Here is a 20,930-nt window from a genome sequence, read left to right on the forward strand (position 1 = left end):
TCTACCTCCACCTGCCCACTCCATCTCCACCTCCACCTGCCCACTCCATCTCCACCTCCACCTGCCTTCTTTGCCTCCACCCTACCTATCCCGTCCACCTGCCCCCTCCAGCTCCACATGCCTCCTCCACCTCCCCCTCCACCTGCCCCCTTCAGCTCCACCTCCACCTGCCCCCTGCCCCCTCCTACTCCACCTGTCCCCTGCCTCCTCCACCTCCACCTGCGCCTCCCCCTGCACTTGCCCCCTGCACCTGCCCCCACCACCTGTCCCCTCAACCCCCACCTCCACCTGATCCCTCCACCTCAACCTCCACCTGCCCCCTCCACATCCACCTGCCCCCTCCACCTCCACCTGCCCCCTCCACCTGCTCCATGCCCCTTCCAGCACCACCTCCACCGCCACCTGCCCCCTAAAACCCCCACCTGCACGTGCTCCCTCCACCTGCCCCCTCCTCCTGCACCTGCCCCCTTCACCTCCACCTGCCCCTTCACCTCCACCTGCCCCCTTTCCCCCTCCACCTACACCTGCCACCTCCACCTCTACCTGTCCTGTCCACCTGCCCCCTCCAGCTCCACCTGCCTCCTCCACCTCCACCTCCACCTGCCCCCTTCAGCTCCACCTCCACCTCCACCTGCCCCCTTCAGCTCCACCTCCACCTGCCACCGCCACCGCCACCTGTCCCCGCAACCCCCAACCCCCCTGATCCCTCCACCGCAACCTGCACCAGCCCCCTCCACATCCACCTGCCCCCTCCACCTCCAGCTGCCCCCTACACCTGCTCCATGCCCCTTCCAGCACCAGCACTAAACCCCCCACCTGCACGTGCCCCCTCCACCTGCCCCCTTCTCCTGCACCTGCCCCTTCACCTCCACCTGCCCACTTTCCCCCTCCACCTGCCACCTCCATCTCCACCTGCTCCCTGCCCCTTCCAGCTCCACCTCCAACTCTACCTACCCACTCCACCTCCACCTGTCTCCAGCCCCCTCCACCTACCTCCACCTGCCCCCTGCTCCCTCCACATCCACCTGCCCCCTTCACCTCCACCTCCACCTGCCCCCTCCACCTGCTCCCTTCCCTTCCACCTCTATCTCCTCCTGTATCCTCCAGCTTCCTCCTTTCACCTCCACCTGCACCTGCCCCCTCCATCTGCACCTGCCCCCTACACCTTCACCTGCCCCCTCAACCTTCACCTCCACCTGCCCCCTCCACCTCCACCTGCCCCCTCCACCTCCACCTGCCCCCTCCTCCTGTACCTGCCCCCTCCACCTCCACCTCCACCTTCCCCCTCCACCCCACCTACCCCAGCCCCCTCCACCTGCCCCCTCCACCTGCCTCCTCCTTCTGTACCTGCCCCCTCCACCTCCACCTGCCCACACCACCTCCACCTCCACCTGCTCCCTGCCCCTTCCAGCACCACCTCCACCTGCCCCCTCCACCTCCACCTGCCCCCTCCACCTCCACCTCCACCCTGCCCCTTCCAGCACCACCTCCACCTGCCCCCTCAAACTCCACCTACCACCTGCCCCCTCCACCTGCCTCCAGCCCCCTCCACCTCCATCTACACCTGCCCCCTCCACCTGCTCCCTGCTCCCTCCACATCCACCTGCCCCCTTCACCTCCACCTCCACCTGCCCCCTCAACCTGCTCCCTTCCCTTCCACCTCCACCTGTACCCTCCACCCTCCACCTGCCCCCTCCACCTCCACCTGCACCTGATCCCTACACCTGCAACTGCCCCTCCACCTCCACCTGCCCCCTCCACCTTCACCTCCACCTGCCCCCTCCATCTCCAACTGCCCCTTCCAGCACCACCTCCACCTGCCCCCTCAAACTCCACCAACCACCTTCCCCCTCCACCTCCACCTGCCTCCAGCCCCTCCACCTGCCCCCTCCACCTCCACCTCCACCTTCCCCCTCCACCTCCACCTGCCCCCTCCACCTGCCTCCTCCTTCTGTACCTGCCCCCTCCACCTCCACCTGCCCACACCACCTCCACCTCCACCTGCTCCCTGCCCCTTCCAGCACCACCTCCACCTGCCCCCTCCACCTCCACCTGCCCCCTCCACCTCCACCTCCACCCTGCCCCTTCCAGCACCACCTCCACCTGCCCCCTCAAACTCCACCTACCACCTGCCCCCTCCACCTCCACCTGCCTCCAGCCCCCTCCACCTCCATCTACACCTGCCCCCTCCACCTGCTCCCTGCTCCCTCCACATCCACCTGCCCCCTTCACCTCCACCTCCACCTGCCCCCTCAACCTGCTCCCTTCCCTTCCACCTCCACCTGTACCCTCCACCCTCCACCTGCCCCCTCCACCTCCACCTGCACCTGATCCCTACACCTGCAACTGCCCCCTACACCTCCACCTGCCCCCTCCACCTTCACCTCCACCTGCCCCCTCCATCTCCAACTGCCCCTTCCAGCACCACCTCCACCTGCCCCCTCAAACTCCACCAACCACCTTCCCCCTCCACCTCCACCTGCCTCCAGCCCCCTCCACCTGCCCCCTCCACCTCCATCTCCACCTGCCCCCTCCACCTGCTACCTGCTCCCTCCACATCCACCTGCCCCTTCACCTCCACCTGCACCTGCCCCCTCCACCTGCTCCCTTCCCTTCCACCTCCACCTGTACCCTCCACCTGCCCCCTCCACCTCCACCTGCCCCCTCCACCTGCACCTGCCCCCTACACCTGCACCTGTTCTCATGATTTGTTTGGGTCTAACTGTGTTTATGTCATGAGGGTCTGTGGGGTCTGTTTGTGTTTGTGAACAGAGCCACAGGACCAGCTTGCTTAGGGGACTTGGGAATGCTTCCTTTTAGGTGGTTGTAGAATTTAACTACTCTTTTCTGGATTTTGATTATTAGCGGGTATCGGCCTAATTCGGCTCTGCATGCATTATTTGGTGTTTTACATTGTACATGTAGGATATTTTTGCAGTATTCTGCATGCAGAGTCTCAATTTGGTGTTTGTCCCATTTTGTGAATTCTTGGTTGGTGAGTGAACCCTATACCTCACAACCATAAAGGGCAATGGTTCTATAACTGACTCAAGTATTTTTAGCCAGATCCTAATTGGTATGTCAAATTGTATGTTCCTTTTGATGGTGTAGAAGGCCCTTCTTGCCTTGTCTCTCAGATCGTTCACATCTTTGTGGAAGTTACCTGTGTGTTACCAAGGTATGTATAGTTTTTTGTGTGTTCTAGGGCAACGGTGTCTAGATGGAATTTGTATTTGTGATCCTGGCGACTGGACCTTTTTTGGAACAGCATTATTTTTGTCTTACTGAGATTTACTGTCAGGGCCCATGTCTGACATACTCTCTGCAGAAGATCCAGGTGCTGCTGTAGGCCCTCCTTGGTTGGGGACAGAAGCACCAGATCATCAGCAAACAGTAGACATTTGATTTCAGATTCTAGTTGGGTGAGGCCAGGTGCTGCAGACTGTTCTAGCGCCCTCGCCAATTCGTTGAGTTATATGTTGAAGAGGGTGGGGCTTAAGCTGCATCCCAGTCTCACCCACAGCCCTGTGGAAAGAAATGTGTGTTTTTTGCAATTTTTTGGTGTACATGGATTTTATATTGTCATGTTTTCCCCCACACCACTTTCCATCAATTTGTATAGCAGACCCTCATGCCAAATTGAGTAAAACGTTTTTTGAAATCAACAAAGCATGAGAAGACTTTTCCTTTGTTTTGGTTTGTTTGTTTGTCAATTAGGGTGTGCAGGGTGAATATGTGGCCTGTCATACTGTAATTTGGTAAAAAGCCAATTTGACATTTACTCAGTACATTGTTTTCACTGAGGAAATGTACGAGTCTGCTGTTAATGATAATGCAGAGGATTTTCCCAAATTTTTCTACACTTTCGTGGATTGGGGTGATCAGTCCAGTTCTAAATATTGGGGAAGATACCAGAGCTAAGGATGATGTTAAAGAGTTTAACTATAGCCAATTGGAATTTGTGGTCTGTACATGTCACGCCCTGACCATAGAGAGCCCTTGGTTCTCTATGGTGTTTAGGTCAGAGTGTGACTAGGGAGTGTTCTAGCCATTGTATTTCTATGTTGGTGAGCTGTATGGTTCCCAATTAGAGGTAGCTGGTAATCGTTGCCTCTAATTGGGGATCATATTTAGGTAGGCTTTTTCCCACCTGTGTTTTGTGGGATATTGTTTTGAGTGAGTGCATGTAGCACTACGGTACTTCACGGTCGTTGTTCGTTTCTTGGTTTGTTTAAGTTTCACAGTAATAAAAGATGTGGAACTCCAATCACGCTGCGCCTTGGTCCGTCTCTCATCACGTCCGTGACAGTACAGCCTATAATATAATTCCATTTAAATATACCATCAACACCAAAGGCCTTTCTGGTTTGGAGGGTTTATATTTTGTCCTGTAGTTTATTCAATGTAATTGGAGAATCCAGTGGGTTCTGGCAGTTTTTAATAGTTTATTCGATTTTTTGTATTTGATCATGTATATGTTTTGGCTGTTTGTTCTTTGTTATAGAGCCAAAAACATTGGAGAAGTGGTTTATCCATACATCTCCATTTTGGATAGATAACTCTTCGTGTTGTTTGCTTAGCATTTTCCCATAAGTGGTTAGATTCTATGGATTTTTCAATTAGATTGAGCTGATTTCTGATGTGCTGTTCCTTCTTTTTCCGTAGCGTATTTCTGTATTGTTTTAGTGATTCACCAAAATGAAGGTGTATGCTCAAGTTTTCTGGGACTCAAATTTATTTCTTAGGTTGTTGCTTTCTTAATCAAACCATTTGTCATTGTTATTAATTTTCTTGGGTTTTCTGCTTGTTTTTTTCTATTTGATAGGGGAGCTGAGAGGTAAAATATACTGTTTAGGTTGTCTACTTCACCTGCCCCCTCCACCTCCACCTGCCCCCTTCACCTCCACCTGTCCCCTCCACCTCCACCTGCCCCCTCCACCTCCAACTGCCCCTTCACCTCCACCTGCCCCCTTCAACCCCACCTGTCCCCTCCACCTACTCCTTGCCCCTCCAGCTCCACTTCCACCTGCACCCTTCACCTCCACCTGTCCCCTCTGCCTCCACCTGCCCCCTGCACCTCTAACTGCCCCTTCACCTCCACCTGCCCCCTTCAACTCCACCTGTCCCCTCCACCTACTCCTTGCCCCTCCAGCTCCACTTCCACCTGCCCCCTCCACCTCAACCTGCTCTCTGCCCCCTCCATCTCCACCTGCCCACTCCACCTCTACCTGCCCATTCCACTTCCACCTGCCCACTCCACCTCCACCTGCCCACTCCACCTCCACCTGCCCACTCCATCTCCACTTGCCAAAGCAAGTGAAGTAGATAATATACAAACGTGAAATAAACAGTAAACATTACACTCACAGAAGTTCCAAAAGAATAAAGACATTACAAATGTCATATTATATATATATATATATATATATATATATATATATATATATATACAGTGTTATATTAAGTATATTTACAGTAACGATGTAGAAATGGTTAAAGTACAAAAGGGAAACTAAATAAGCAGTCCCTCTCTCTCTCGCTTTCTCTGTCAGTCTTCTGTCTCTCTCTCTCTCTGTCTGTCTACTCTCTCTCTCGTGCTGTCTGTCTGCTGTCTTTCTCTCTCTCTCTGTCTGTCTGTTGTCTCTCGCTTTCTCTGTCTGTCTGTTGTCTCTCTCTTTCTTTCTTTCTCTCTCTCTGTCAGTCTTCTGTCTCTCTCTCTCTGTCTGTCTACTCTCTCTCGCTTTCTCTGTCAGTCTTCTGTCTCTCTCTCTGTCTGTCTACTCTCTCTCTCGCGCGCTGTCTGTCTGCTGTCTTTCTCTCTCTGTCTGTCTGCTGTCTTTCTCTCTCTCTCTGTCTGTCTGTTGTCTCTCGCTTTCTCTGTCTGTCTGTTGTCTCTCTCTCTCTTTCTTTCTTTCTCTCTCTCTGTCTGTATGCTGTCTCTCTCTCTCTCTCTCTGTCTGTATAACCACACAGACAGTGCTTGACTTGTCTTTAGCTCTGGTTATCAGCTGCAGGCCCAGCTTTATGAACCTAAAGCTCTATTTGGCCTCTGGCTGCTGGGACGATGATGAGACAAACAATTACTATTGATTCAGCTTAGAGACACAACAACCACGGAACACTGCTCCTAAAAAAGTGTTTGTGTGTGTGTGTCTGTGTGTCTGTATGTGTGTGTGTGTGTGTGTGTGTGTGTGTGTGTGTGTGTGTGTGTGTGTGTGTGTGTGTGTGTGTGTGTGTGTGTGTGTGTGTGTGTGTGTGTGTGTGTGTGTGTGTGTGTGTGTGTGTGTGTGTGTGTGTGTGTGTGTGTGTGTGTGTGTGCGAGAGAGACAGAGAAAGAGTGAGAGAAAATAATACAAATAAATAGCTAGAGGACAGGTACAATCTGTTGTCTCAGGGCTGTTACAGAATATCCCAGGTACAATCTGTTGTCTCAGGGCTGTTACAGAATACCCCAGGTACAATCTGCTGTCTCAGGGCTGTTACAGAATATCCCAGGTACAATCTGCTGTCTCAGGGCTGTTACAGAATATCCCAGGTAAAATCTGCTGTCTCAGGGCTATTACAGAATATCCCAGTTAAAATCTGCTGTCTCAGGGCTGTTCAAGAATATCACAGGTAAAATCTGTTGTCTCAGTGCTGTTACAGAATATCCCAGGTAAAATATGTTGTCTCAGGGCTGTTACAGAATATCCCAGGTACAATCTGTTGTCTCAGGGCTGTTACAGAATATCCCAGGTACAATCTGCTGTCTCAGGGCTGTTACAGAATACCCCAGGTACAATCTGCTGTCTCAGGGCTGTTACAGAATATCCCAGGTACAATCTGCTGTCTCAGGGCTGTTACAGAATATCCCAGGTAAAATCTGCTGTCTCAGGGCTATTACAGAATATCCCAGTTAAAATCTGCTGTCTCAGGGCTGTTCAAGAATATCACAGGTAAAATCTGTTGTCTCAGTGCTGTTACAGAATATCCCAGGTAAAATATGTTGTCTCAGGGCTGTTACAGAATATCCCAGGTAAAATCTGTTGTCTCAGGGCTGTTACAGAAATCCAGGTACAATCTGCTGTCTCAGGGCTGTTACAGAATATCCCAGGTACAATCTGTTGTCTCAGGGCTGTTACAGAATATCCCAGGTAAAATCTGTTGTCTCAGGGCTGTTACAGAATATCCCAGGTAAAATCTGCTGTCTCAGGGCTGTTACAGAATATCCCAGGTACAATCTGCTGTCTCAGGGCTGTTACAGAATATCCCAGGTAAAATCTGCTGTCTCAGGGCTGTTACAGAATATCCCAGTTAAAATCTGCTGTCTCAGGGCTGTTCAAGAATATCACAGGTAAAATCTGTTGTCTCAGTGCTGTTACAGAATATCCCAGGTAAAATATGTTGTCTCAGGGCTGTTACAGAATATCCCAGGTACAATCTGTTGTCTCAGGGCTGTTACAGAATATCCCAGGTACAATCTGCTGTCTCAGGGCTGTTACAGAATATCCCAGGTACAATCTGTTGTCTCAGGGCTGTTACAGAATATCCCAGGTAAAATCTGCTGTCTCAGGGCTGTTACAGAATATCCCAGGTAAAATCTGCTGTCTCAGGGCTGTTACAGAATATCCCAGGTAAAATCTGCTGTCTCAGTGCTGTTACAGAATATCCCAGGTACAATCTGTTGTCTCAGGGCTGTTACAGAATATCCCAGGTACAATCTGCTGTCTCAGGGCTGTTACAGAATATCCCAGGTACAATCTGTTGTCTCAGGGCTGTTACAGAATATCCCAGGTACAATCTGCTGTCTCAGGGCTGTTACAGAATATCCCAGGTAAAATCTGCTGTCTCAGGACTGTTACAGAATATCCCAGGTAAAATCTGTTGTCTCAGGGCTGTTACAGAATATCCCAGGAACAATCTGTTGTCTCAGGGCTGTTACAGAATATCCCAGGTAAAATCTGTTGTCTCAGGGCTGTTACAGAAATCCAGGTATAATCTGTTGTCTCAGGGCTGTTACAGAATATCCCAGGTACAATCTGCTGTCTCAGGGCTGTTACAGAATATCCCAGGTACAATCTGTTGTCTCAGGGCTGTTACAGAATATCCCAGGTACAATCTGTTGTCTCAGGGCTGTTACAGAATTTCCCAGGTAAAAGAAACATCAACATTGATGCATAATTGATGCCATCTCTAATTGACTAGTTTAAATTCACAGCGTGTGGGTTTAAATAGTGATAAAAAAATGCACTCATCAGCTGGCCTTCAGTAAGGAGAGATAGGATCCCTGACTCTGCACAGTGAAGGTTTCCCCTGTGTCTCTAATGCAGTCCCACACACGCGCACACACACGCCCACACACGCAGACACACTCATTCACCACTAATGCAGTCCCACACACGCGCACACACGCCCACACACGCAGACACCACTAATGCAGTCCCACACACACGCAGACACACTCATTCCCCACTAATGCAGTCCCTTATCACAGCACGTAATGGTTGATGTCCTATCAACACCCACTCATACAGATGAGAAGAGGGAGACAGTGAAAGATATTGAGGGGAGGGAGGGAGGGAGGGAGGGAGGGAGGGAGGGAGGGAGGGAGGGAGGGAGGGAGGGAGGGAGGGAGGGAGGGAGGGAGGGAGGGAGGGAGGGAGGGAGGGAGGGAGGAGAGTTGACAGAGAAGTAGAAAGTGTGTCCATGTTCATCTTTTAATTTAGCATTTAAAAAGACAAACCTCAGGCTATATTGTCGGTTGGCTCCTGTGAAAGTAAAAACGTTTGGGAATTTCGAGAAATCTCTCTGCTCCCTTTCCCTCCTTGACAACAAACGTCTCACCTAGAACTTAAATTACACACACACACACACACACACACACACACACACACACACACACACACACACACACACACACACACACACACACACACACACACACACACACATACACACACACACACACAACATATAGACACGCACACACACACACTCAACAGCCTCGGGGTGAAAGATAAGGTGGCTGTCTTTGATCCAGAGTGTTAACCATGACACAACAGCCTAAAGCGTTGATTTTAACCTCTCCTCTCCTCACCTCTCCTCTCCTCTCCTCACCACTCTTCTCCAATCTCCTTCATTTCCCTCCTCTCCTTTCCCACATTCTCATACGCTCTCTGCCTTGTCTTTTCTCCTCTCCTCTCTTCTCCCCTCCCCTCCACTCACCGCCTGTCCTGTCCCCCCTCCACCTCACCTCTCCTGTTCTATCTCCCCCCTCGCCCTTCTTCTCTCTCTCCTCTCCTCCCTCCTCCTCCACTCGTCACGGTGTGTGTATCTGGGACCTGTGATTCCCTGGGTGTGAAACTGAGAGCAGTAAATAGCCCAGGGGACAGGTACAAATGTAAATAACTATGGTAAACAGCTCAGAGCCATGGACTGGTCTGGGTTTCTGTGAAAACTGAAACATTTGGAAGTTTAGGAAAAGTGAGAAACACATACTTCCTGTGTCAACACAATAACTGTTTACCTCAGCTAGTGAAGCCTTCCAAAAGCTTGTAGGCATGAATCACATTGTAAAAACATTTCAGCATCCTCTGCCATTACACCCATGATGTCAAATAACATGTAGCTGTGTTCCCAATGGTTTCTCTGGTGTATTTGTTAAGGTCTTCTGACATTCTAGAAGCTCATCTATAATGGAATGAGACAAGCTTTCATGTTAATCATAACTGAGCTATTTCCGCTCTGCAAATCATTCTGCAACATGAATTTTAAACATGGCGATCATATTATGCAGATCTGAATAATATGTCATGGTATAAAACAACACCATATATAGCACATCATCCTACACTGTAATGCAACTGCTCTCCCTTCTTTATTCTCTTCTAAAAGAAAATGGTATTGCATACTTTATAAGTGAAAATAAAAATGATTTAAAACACAGAATGAAATGGGCAAAAGGAGTGAAGAGAGGTTACAAAAAGGTTACAAAAATGTGGGGAAATTTCAATAAATTCCCTGGTCTTCCAGAGATCCTGGTTGGAGGATTCCTGATTTCCTGCTTATTCCCTCCACATTCCGGGTATCCTCTAACCGGAATTTTGGGAAAACCAGGGAATTTATTGAAATTTCTCTGAATTTCGCAACCCTAGGAAAGGGAGAGAGGAAGAGAACGAGAGACAAAGGAAGAGAAAGAGAAGCTCCGCTAAAGAATCCATTCTCCTGTCGAGTCACCTAGTGGGTGAGATAGATTAGTTGGAAGGAGGTGTGTGTGTGTGTGTGTGTGTGTGTGTGTGTGTGTGTGTGTGTGTGTGTGTGTGTGTGTGTGTGTGTGTGTGTGTGTGTATTCCTGCAGACAAGGAAGGCCATTCGCTGAATGAATGGTTTAAACATTCCCATCTCCACACCATCAACAATACACACCACACGGGCTGGAGGAGGAATAGAACAGGTAGCCTGTAGAAATACAACTATTTTCCTGAACAGAGAAGGGCTCTATGGTCACCAAGTCAATCCTTCCTAAATCTACTTATATATAATACACTATACAAACAGACTTTACGGTATGTTGCCCAGTAAAAAAACATAATCAAGTAATGTTTTTTAGAACGCAATTCAAACAGTCCCATTTTTTATGACGTTCTTGCCGGGATAAGCCTTTTATATCTCCCATGCACACGCCGGCAAGGTTAGGAGTAGGAGTAGACGTGGGCGATGTGGATGGATGTCTATGTTAATAAATCCATTGAATGTACACCATTATTAATTCATTTTAGGTAGGTTCTAAAAAAAACCTTTAGGACTAATAAAATGAAGGGTATATTATGTTGCTGGTCTGTGCAGCCTATATTCTAAATGGCTACGTAATGAACATGAAATCAATAGTGATTTTGTTCATTAAACAGACAAGACACGCTAGGCTACCCTGATCACAATCAAAACACATATACAGCCTTTTAGAATAGGCTAAGAATATCATTAAATATAACAGTAAAAAATACAATTCATATTTTTACCACACATCATGAGTGACGGCAACGTTTGGAACCGCTGTCATATAATCAAAATTGATATTTTGAAAACGAGCCCAAGGTAACCAAACTAACCAAACGTTGCCGTCACTCATGATGTGTGGTAAAAATATGAATTGTATTTTTTACTGTTATATTTATCAAGATGAGTCCCCAGGATTGTCTTAAAGCAGCACAAAACGGTGCTGAATTAGTTGACCACACGCATTAAGACTATTCCTTGAACATGTCCCCCCGTCCCAGTGAAAGTTGCGCCCCTGCATCCAGTTGTGGTTGAGATAAACAGTGCATGTGGTGGACTATGCGATGAGATGGGTGATGTGACATGCTTCGCAAAGTTTAGAACTGCCAGGAGGATAGTAGTAACGGGCGCTGCCTAGCAACCATCAACAGCTTAAGAGCATAGCACGTGCCAATGCCGCCTTAGCATTACGGCTACATTTCATACTAAGCCGTAGGAAGAACTTTACACCACAATCATGACTAGATCGGTTTCGACAGGGATGCTAAAGTTAGCTAAATAAACGCCTTGGTTTGAAAGGTGTAATATATGTCTCATCCATCCCTCCATCCCTCCATCCCTCTACTCCTCCCCTATTTCCCCCATGCTGATACCCAAACACCGATCATGGGAGAATCTCAATTGCATACTCCTTGTGTCCTCTCTCCTCGCTCCTTCTCAAAACCCATTGGAGGAGAAGTTCATACGGGAGGGAACTCTGGCTTTCTCATGCAATGGGTTTTGAGAAGGAGGCGAGAAGAGAGGAGAAAGGATGCGAGGAGTGAACAATTCACATTCTCCCCACGAAAATCTAATTTGGCCTTGCTGAGTGGGGCTTTTGATTGGCTATCATAAGTCAGAGAGGACAGTGATTGGCTATCATAAGTCAGGGAGAACAGTGATTGGCTATCAGAAGCCAGGGGAGGAGGGGGAATTATCTAAACTGGCAGGAAGACAGGGAGAACACAGCAGAGGGTGAGGGGATTGCCTCTCAAAACACTCCTGCCAAACATTCACACAGTAGGAAGGAAGCTACTGTTTGATGACTACGACTCAGACACCATTTCAGTCCCACTCGATTGGTCCCAGTTCTGTCACACGAGTCGGTGATTGGGTAATTACCACATATTCAACTTGAGGGAGAGATTTGATTGGCTGCAGAGGGCAGGAGGGGTGGAGCATGACCATTTGCATGAACACTGACTGAGGGAGAAAATCAGAATGGGAGCAGATTACCCCGCTGGTTCCACATGGGAGAGAGAGAGCTCTGGATAGGCAAGATAAGGAAATTTATATCAAACTGCTGCCAGCCAAATATGTATCCAATAACCAAAAAGCACAAACAATTTATAATAAAGCCAAATAGCGATGGAAGAGGCTTCACCCTACAGCAGGGATGGGAAGGGGTATTTTTAGCATGGCTGGTGATAATTACTATCTATTCAGTGTGTTCAGCAGGAGAGCCAGATCTGAAATGCCACTGTCAGGGCTACGCACGTACACACGCACACAGTTACATTACACACACAGGCATGCACGCACACACACACACACACACACACACACACACACACACACACACACACACACACACACACACACACACACACACACACACACACACACACACACACACACACACACACACACACACACAAGTTCTGATCTCTACCGAGTAGGGAACCCAACCATTTAATTACACATTCAGAAAGTTCAATACGCAATTAGAGACAAACACACTGTCCTAGCTCTGCTTGCAACAAGATCTCATAGTTTCCCTTCCAAACTGACGTATTATGGATGAATGTCTATTTTTTACGCGTTAATTCTGCATAGTTACAGGGTTAATTCTGCATAGTTACAGGGTTAATTCTGCATAGTTACAGGGTTAATTCTGCATAGTTACAGGGTTAATTCTGCGTAGTTACAGGGTTAATTCTGCATAGTTACAGGGTAAATTCTGCATAGTTACAGGGTTAATTCCATATGGTTACAGGGTTAATTCCACATGGGTACAGCGTTAAAACAGAAACAACTCAAAGGTTAACAGGCTAGGGTTTATTACTAGTGGTTAAGGTTAGGGCTGTGGTTAGGGGAAGGCTTAAAACAAGATAATAAAAAACCATGCCCTATTACCATCAAGTATCTTCTAGTATTCTCACGGCTTGCTAGAGCACTGTGAACTGCTGTGGTATAGTGGTCGAAGCAGCCCCCTCCGGCTGTGAACACTCAGGAAGGTACATATACACGTTCTCAGCACCTTTTCTAACGTCCGAAAACAAAGTATTTTTCTAGTGATCAGCCTCCCACTTTTACAGCACTCAAAAGCACTGACAAACAACCTTCTGATTTAACAGCACCACACACACACACACACACACACACACACACACACACACACACACACACACACACACACACACACACACACACACACACACACACACACACACACACACACAAAATCAAAACCCTGAGTTTTGGACAACAAACTGGTCGATACATTCATCCACTATGGAATCCGACTGTATTGATCGTATCTGATCCCAGATAGTCCCCATCTCAGGGGACCAGGTGATAATGATATGAGGACTACATTACATGACCTGTCATTATCTCTGCTTAGACACACACATTACCCTCCCTCCATCATCTCCATTACCTCTGAACAGTCAGCACGCAATTACACATCACTGGGCTGTCACCATGGCAACAACGGACCCATAACTACCTACAGTACCTACCTGCCTACCTGTGTTGAATGGCTTGAATCTCAAAATGGCTGATGGGAGTACGTAAGTAAAATGGAATCATCACTGGCAGAATTGACATCAAGTTTCAAGAAATGATCTGATGTCAATGTAGGCTACCTGTAATTCTTTAGTAGTGACCAGAGCTGGGTCGTTCTTTAGTAGTGACCAGAGCTGGGTCGTTCTTTAGTAGTGACCAGAGCTGGGTCGTTCTTTAGTAGTGACCAGAGCTGGGTCGTTCTTTAGTAGTGACCAGAGCTGGGTCGTTCTTTAGTAGTGACCAGAGCTGGGTCGTTCTTTAGTAGTGACCAGAGCTGGGTCGTTCTTTAGTAGTGACCAGAGCTGGGTCGTTCTTTAGTAGTGACCAGAGCTGGGTCGTTCTTTAGTAGTGACCAGAGCTGGGTCGTTTCTTTAGTAGTGACCAGAGCTGGGTCGTTCTTTAGTAGTGACCAGAGCTGGGTCGTTCTTTAGTAGTGACCAGAGCTGGGTCGTTCTTTAGTAGTGACCAAAGCTGGGTCGTTCTTTAGTAGTGACCAGAGCTGGGTCGTTCTTTAGTAGTGACCAGAGCTGGGTCGTTCTTTAGTAGTGACCAAAGCTGGGTCGTTCTTTAGTAGTGACCAGAGCTGGGTCGTTCTTTAGTAGTGACCAGAGCTAGGTCGTGTTAAGGCACAAAACTGAAGAGAACGGGAGATCAACTCAGATTCAGATTGTTTATTACTGTGGTCACATGTACAGGGTTGCAGGTGTGATTGCAGGGTACAGTGAAAATATTATAATAGAAATAGCACTATATACATAATAACAACAGTAGCAGTGATGATGCCCAAAAAAGTCATCAAAAGCTGTATTTCCGCTCTGTTGTCATAATTGAGGGGGTGGGGGAATGACCATAGGGGGAGCAGCAGAATGATCATTGAGGGGCTGGGGGAATGACCATAGGGGGAGCAGCAGAATGACCATTGAGGGGTGGGGGGAATGACCATAGGGGGAGCAGCAGAATGACCATTGAGGGGGTGGGGGGAATGACCATAGGGGGAGCAGCAGAATGACCATTGAGTGAAATAAAAACAAAAAAGTAATAATATACATATTAACAACTGCAACAGTGATGAATGTCGTTGGGGTGGGGACAGAGTAAAGACTGTTGGGGGGTGGAATGTCCATAGATGGAGTAGAAGGGGGGAGCAGCAGGATAAATCATGTCCATAGGGGGAGTAGAAGGGGGGAGCAGCAGGATACATAATGTCCATAGAGGGAGTGGAAGGGGGAGCAGCAGGATAAATAATGTCCATAGAGGGAGTAGAAGGGGGGGAGCAGCAGGATAAATAATGTCCATAGATGGAGTAGAAGGGGGAGCAGCAGGATAAATAATGTCCATAGAGGGAGTAGAAGGGGGGGAGCAGCAGGATAAATAATGTCCATAGATGGAGTAGAAGGGGGAGCAGCAGGATAAATAATGTCCATAGAGGGAGTAGAAGGGGGAGCAGCAGGATAAATAATGTCCATAGGGGGAGTAGAAGGGGGGGAGCAGCAGGATAAATAATGTCCATAGGGGGAGTAGCAGGTAAGGTAAGTGAGAGTCGAGAGCAGGGGGGAATGTCCATAGATGGAGTAGAAGGGGGGAGCAGCAGGATAAATCATGTCCATAGGGGGAGTAGAAGGGGGGAGCAGCAGGATAAATAATGTCCATAGAGGGAGTAGAAGGGGGGAGCAGCAGGATAAATAATGTCCATAGGGGGGAGTAGAAGGGGGGGAGCAGCAGGATAAATAATGTCCATAGGGGGAGTAGAAGGGGGGAGCAGCAGGATATAGAATGTCCATAGAGGGAGTAGAAGGGGGGGAGCAGCAGGATAAATAATGTCCATAGAGGGAGTAGAAGGGGGGAGCAGCAGGATAAATAATGTCCATAGAGGGAGTAGAAGGGGGAGCAGCAGGATAAATAATGTCCATAGAGGGAGTAGAAGGGGGGAGCAGCAGGATAAATAATGTCCATAGAGGGAGTAGAAGGGGGGAGCAGCAGGATAAATAATGTCCATAGAGGGAGTAGAAGGGGGGAGCAGCAGGATAAATAATGTCCATAGAGGGAGTAGAAGGGGGAGCAGCATGATAAATAATGTCCATAGATGGAGTAGAAGGGGGGAGCAGCAGGATAAATAATGTCCATAGAGGGAGTAGAAGGGGGGAGCAGCAGGATAAATAATGTCCATAGGGGGAGTAGAAGGGGGGGCAGCAGGATAAATAATGTCCATAGAGGGAGTAGAAGGGGGAGCAGCAGGATAAATAATGTCCATAGAGGGAGTAGAAGGGGGAGCAGCAGGATAAATAATGTCCATAGAGGGAGTAGAAGGGGGGGAGCAGCAGGATAAATAATGTCCATAGAGGGAGTAGAAGGGGGGAGCAGCAGGATAAATAATGTCCATAGGGGGAGCAGCAGAATAAATAATGTCCATAGGGGGAGTGGCAGGTAAGGTAAGTGAGAGTCGAGGGCGGGGGGGGTGTCAATGTGGGGAGTAGTTGACCATGTCCAATAAGAGAACTCGTTTTAATTTTTCCGTTTTAAAACATTACTTAGACATCAATGAAACTGCAATGGAGCATGTATTATTTTATTTAACTAGGTAAGTCAGTTAAGAACAAATTCTTCTTTTCAATGATGGCCTATGAACAGTGGGTTAACTGCCTTGTTCCGGAGCAGAACAACAGATTTTTAATTTCGCAGAATGGGAATTGGACCTTGCAACCTTTCGGTTATAAGTCCAACGCTCTAACCACTAGGCTACCTGCCGCCCCGGTAGTCTGATAAGAACATTCTGTTTGACTGTTTCCAATGGGTACTGAGAGAGGGAGCGTCATACTATCAAACCTCTAGCCCTGTCAATCAATTGAAACAACAGTCCTCACTTTACTGAGCTCATCTCTGCCAAATAATTACACCCATAAACTACTGCTGCTGCCCTCGACACTAACAGCCTGAAACCCATCACACTCACTGATACAGACACTGAGAGGACTAAACAAACATCACTGATACAGACACTGAGAGGACTAAACAAACATTACTGATACAGACACTGAGAGGACAAACCAAACATTACTGATACAGACACTGAGAGGACTAACCAAGCATTACTGATACAGACACTGAGAGGACTAACCAAACCTTACTGATACAGACACTGAGAGGACTAACCAAACATTACTGATACAGACACTGAGAGGACAAACAAAACATTACTGATACAGACACTGAGAGGACTAAACAAACCTTACTGATACAGACACTGAGAGGACTAAACAAACAGACAAATGAAACATTACTGATACAGACACTAAGAGGACTAACCAAACCTTACTGATACAGACACTGAGAGGACTAACCAAACATTATTGATACAGACACTGAGAGGACTAACCAAACCTTACTGATACAGACACTGAGAGGACTAACCAAACATTACTGATACAGACACTGAGAGGACAAACAAAACATTACTGATACAGACACTGAGAGGACTAAACAAACCTTACTGATACAGACACTGAGAGGACTAAACAAACAGACAAATGAAACATTACTGATACAGACACTGAGAGGACTAACCAAACCTTACTGATACAGACACTGAGAGGACTAACCAAACATTATTGATACAGACACTGAGAGGACAAACCAACCATTACTGATACAGACACTGAGAGGACTAAACAAACATTACTGATACAGACACTGAGAGGACTAACCAAACCTTACTGATACAGACAGTGAGAGGACAAACCAAACATTACTGATACAGACACTGAGAGGACTAACCAAACATCACTGATACAGACACTGAGAGGACTAACCAAACATTACTGATACAGACACTAAGAGGACTAACCAAACATTACTGATACAGACACTGAGAGGACTAACCACACATTACTGATACAGACACTGAGAGGACTAACCAAACATTACTGATACAGACACTGAGAGGACTAACCAAACATTACTGATACAGACACTGAGAGGACTAACCAAACATTACTGATACAGACACTGAGAGGACTAACCAAGCATTACTGATACAGACACTGAGAGGACGAATAAAACAGACAAATGAAACATTACTGTTTGACCAGGGTTATTATTAAGAGACCAGGGTCAGTATTAAGAGACCAGGGTCATTATTAAGAGACCAGGGTTATTATTAAGAGACCAGGGTTATTATTAAAATACCAGGGTCAGTATTAAGAGACCAGGGTTATTATTAAGAGACCAGGGTCAGTATTAAGAGACCAGGGTCAGTATTAAGAGACCAGGGTTATTATTAAGAGACCAGGGTCAGTATTAAGAGACCAGGGTCAGTATTAAGAGACCAGGGTTATTATTAAGAGACCAGGGTCATTATTAAGAGACCAGGGTCATTATTAAGAGACCAGGGTTATTATTAAGAGATTAGGGTCAGTATTAAGAGACCAGGGTTATTATTAAGAGACCAGGGTTATTATTAAGAGACCAGGGTTATTATTAAAATACCAGGGTCAGTATTAAGAGACCAGGGTTATTATTAAGAGACCAGGGTCAGTATTAAGAGACCAGGGTCAGTATTAAGAGACCAGGGTTATTATTAAGAGACCAGGGTCAGTATTAAGAGACCAGGGTCAGTATTAAGAGACCAGGGTTATTATTAAGAGACCAGGGTCATTATTAAGAGACCAGGGTCATTATTAAGAGACCAGGGTTATTATTAAGAGATTAGGGTCAGTATTAAGAGACCAGGGTTATTATTAAGAGACCAGGGTTATTATTAAGAGACCAGGGTTATTATTAAGAGACCAGGGTCCGTATTAAGAGACCAGGGTCAGTATTAAGAGACCAGGATCAGTATTAAGAGACCAGGGTTATTATTAAGAGACCAGGGTTATTATTAAGAGACCAGGGTTATTATTAAGAGACCAGGGTCAGTATTAAGAGACCAGGGTTATTATTAAGAGACCAGGGTTATTATTAAGAGACCAGGGTCAGTATTAAGAGACCAGGGTCAGTATTAAGAGATCATCGTCAGTATTAAGAGACCAGGGTCAGTATGAAGAGACCAGGGTCAGTATTAAGAGACCAGGGTTATTATTAAGAGACCAGGGTCAGTATTAAGAGACCAGGGTTATTATTAAGAGACCAGGGTTATTATTAAGAGACCAGGGTCATTATTAAGAGACCAGGGTCAGTATTAAGAGACCAGGGTCAGTATTAAGAGACCATCGTCAGTATTAAGAGACCAGGGTCAGTATTAAGAGACCAGGGTTATTATTAAGAGACCAGGGTTATTATTAAGAGACCATGTTCATTATTAAGAGACCAGGGTCAGTATTAAGAGACCAGGGTTATTATTAAGAGACCAGGGTCAGTATTAAGAGACCAGGGTTATTATTAAGAGACCAGGGTCAGTATTAAGAGACCAGGGTTATTATTAAGAGACCAGGGTCATTATTAAGAGACCAGGGTCAGTATTAAGAGACCAGGGTCATTATTAAGAGACCAGGGTCAGTATTAAGAGACCAGGGTTATTATTAAGAGACCAGGGTCAGTATTAAGAGACCAGGGTCATTATTAAGAGACCAGGGTCATTATTAAGAGACCAGGGTCAGTATTAAGAGACCAGGGTCAGTGTTAAGAGACCAGGGTTATTATTAAGATACCAGGGTTATTATTAAGAGACCAGGGTTATTATTAAGAAACCAGGGTTATTATTAAGAGACCAGGGTTATTATTAAATACCAGGGTCAGTATTAAAAGACCAGGGTCAGTATTAAGAGACCAGGGTCATTATTAAAAGACCAGGGTCAGTATTAAGAGACCAGGGTCAGTATTAAGAGACCAGGGTCAGTATTAAGAGACCAGGGTCAGTGTTAAGAGACCAGGGTTATTATTAAGAGACCAGGGTCAGTATTAAGAGACCAGGGTTATTATTAAGAGACCATGGTTATTATTAAGAGACCAGGGTCAGTATTAAGAGACCAAATGACACATTTAAACACATTTTTGTAATAATAATTGAATGCAGTGATATGAGATCTGTATGTAAAACATTTGTATCTTTTAGCACATGCCCTTATCCAGAGTGACTTACAGTAACTGCATTAAAATAGCTTGGTGAATAACCACATATCACAGTCAAATATACAGGATACCAACATTCCATTCCTGCTAAACAATGAATATATAGCGTTTTACAAAAATGAAAACATTTCCATACATAACTAAAATCTATGATTAAAAAAATCTGAGAACAATAATATTTTACACACGTGAAGGCACCAATAAGCAATCATTTCTGATTAAAAAACACAAATGTGAAAAATGTGTGCATATTGTGTAAAAAAATCCCCCAAAAAACGGAAAACTATTTGTAATCCTTGAATTGGAAATTCAATTCACCTCGCCCTTCAATCCAATCCCCTCGACACACACACACACACACACACAAGCACACACTCGTACACTTGCACACATGCTAAAGTTGCTCTCTCTCTGCTAAAGCCGCTCAAATGGATTTGAAGCATAACTGAGGCTGAGGTAGAGAAAAAGCTGTGTTGGACTGAGTATGCAGATATGTCTGAGTCTATTTCTGCATGCTCTTGTGTGTGTGTGTGTGTGTGTGTGTGTGTGTGTGTGTGTGTGTGTGTGTGTGTGTGTGTGTGTGTGTGTGTGTGTGTGTGTGTGTGTGTGTGTGTGAGAGGTTTACGAGAGGTTTAATTTGAAAGTGGCAAGACACATGGCCAGATTATGGGTCTTTCTGGGCTTGCACCCTGAGGTGTATTTTTAGAAGGGAAAAGAGGGTTAGCCAGTGAAGTGAAACGGACATGAATGAAATTGCTAATGCTTTTCCCTCTCTTCCTGCCCTTCCTGCATTTAAACTAAGCTATCTAGCTGTGGCTATGTGGTGACTGTCATCTTCTGAGTCATGTAGTTTGTGGATCTTCAAAACACTCTCCTATATTATAACTATTTATGTGGTCCAGCATTATTTCAATCACATACAGTAGAACACAATTCCTCTGGTCGTCATATTCATGTTAATAACCCCAACATGTTGAACCGTAGATCACCTGTGCAGCACAGGACCGTGTTAGCCCACGAAGCTAAAGCACTAGCTCTGGGAGCTAGCATACCTTCTACTGTCA

The 20,930-nt window shown here is 46.6% G+C and overlaps 1 protein-coding gene across 1 annotated transcript in view; it reads right to left on the reverse strand.

Annotated features, from left to right (window-relative positions):
- Positions 1-20,930, reverse strand: part of cacna2d3a (calcium channel, voltage-dependent, alpha 2/delta subunit 3a) — a 328,563-nt gene that overhangs the window by 238,238 nt on the left and 69,395 nt on the right. The gene's annotated exons all lie outside the window — the stretch shown is intronic.

Source organism: Salmo salar, chromosome ssa13 (assembly GCF_905237065.1).
Source record: "Salmo salar chromosome ssa13, Ssal_v3.1, whole genome shotgun sequence".
Lineage (NCBI taxonomy): Eukaryota > Metazoa > Chordata > Actinopteri > Salmoniformes > Salmonidae > Salmo > Salmo salar.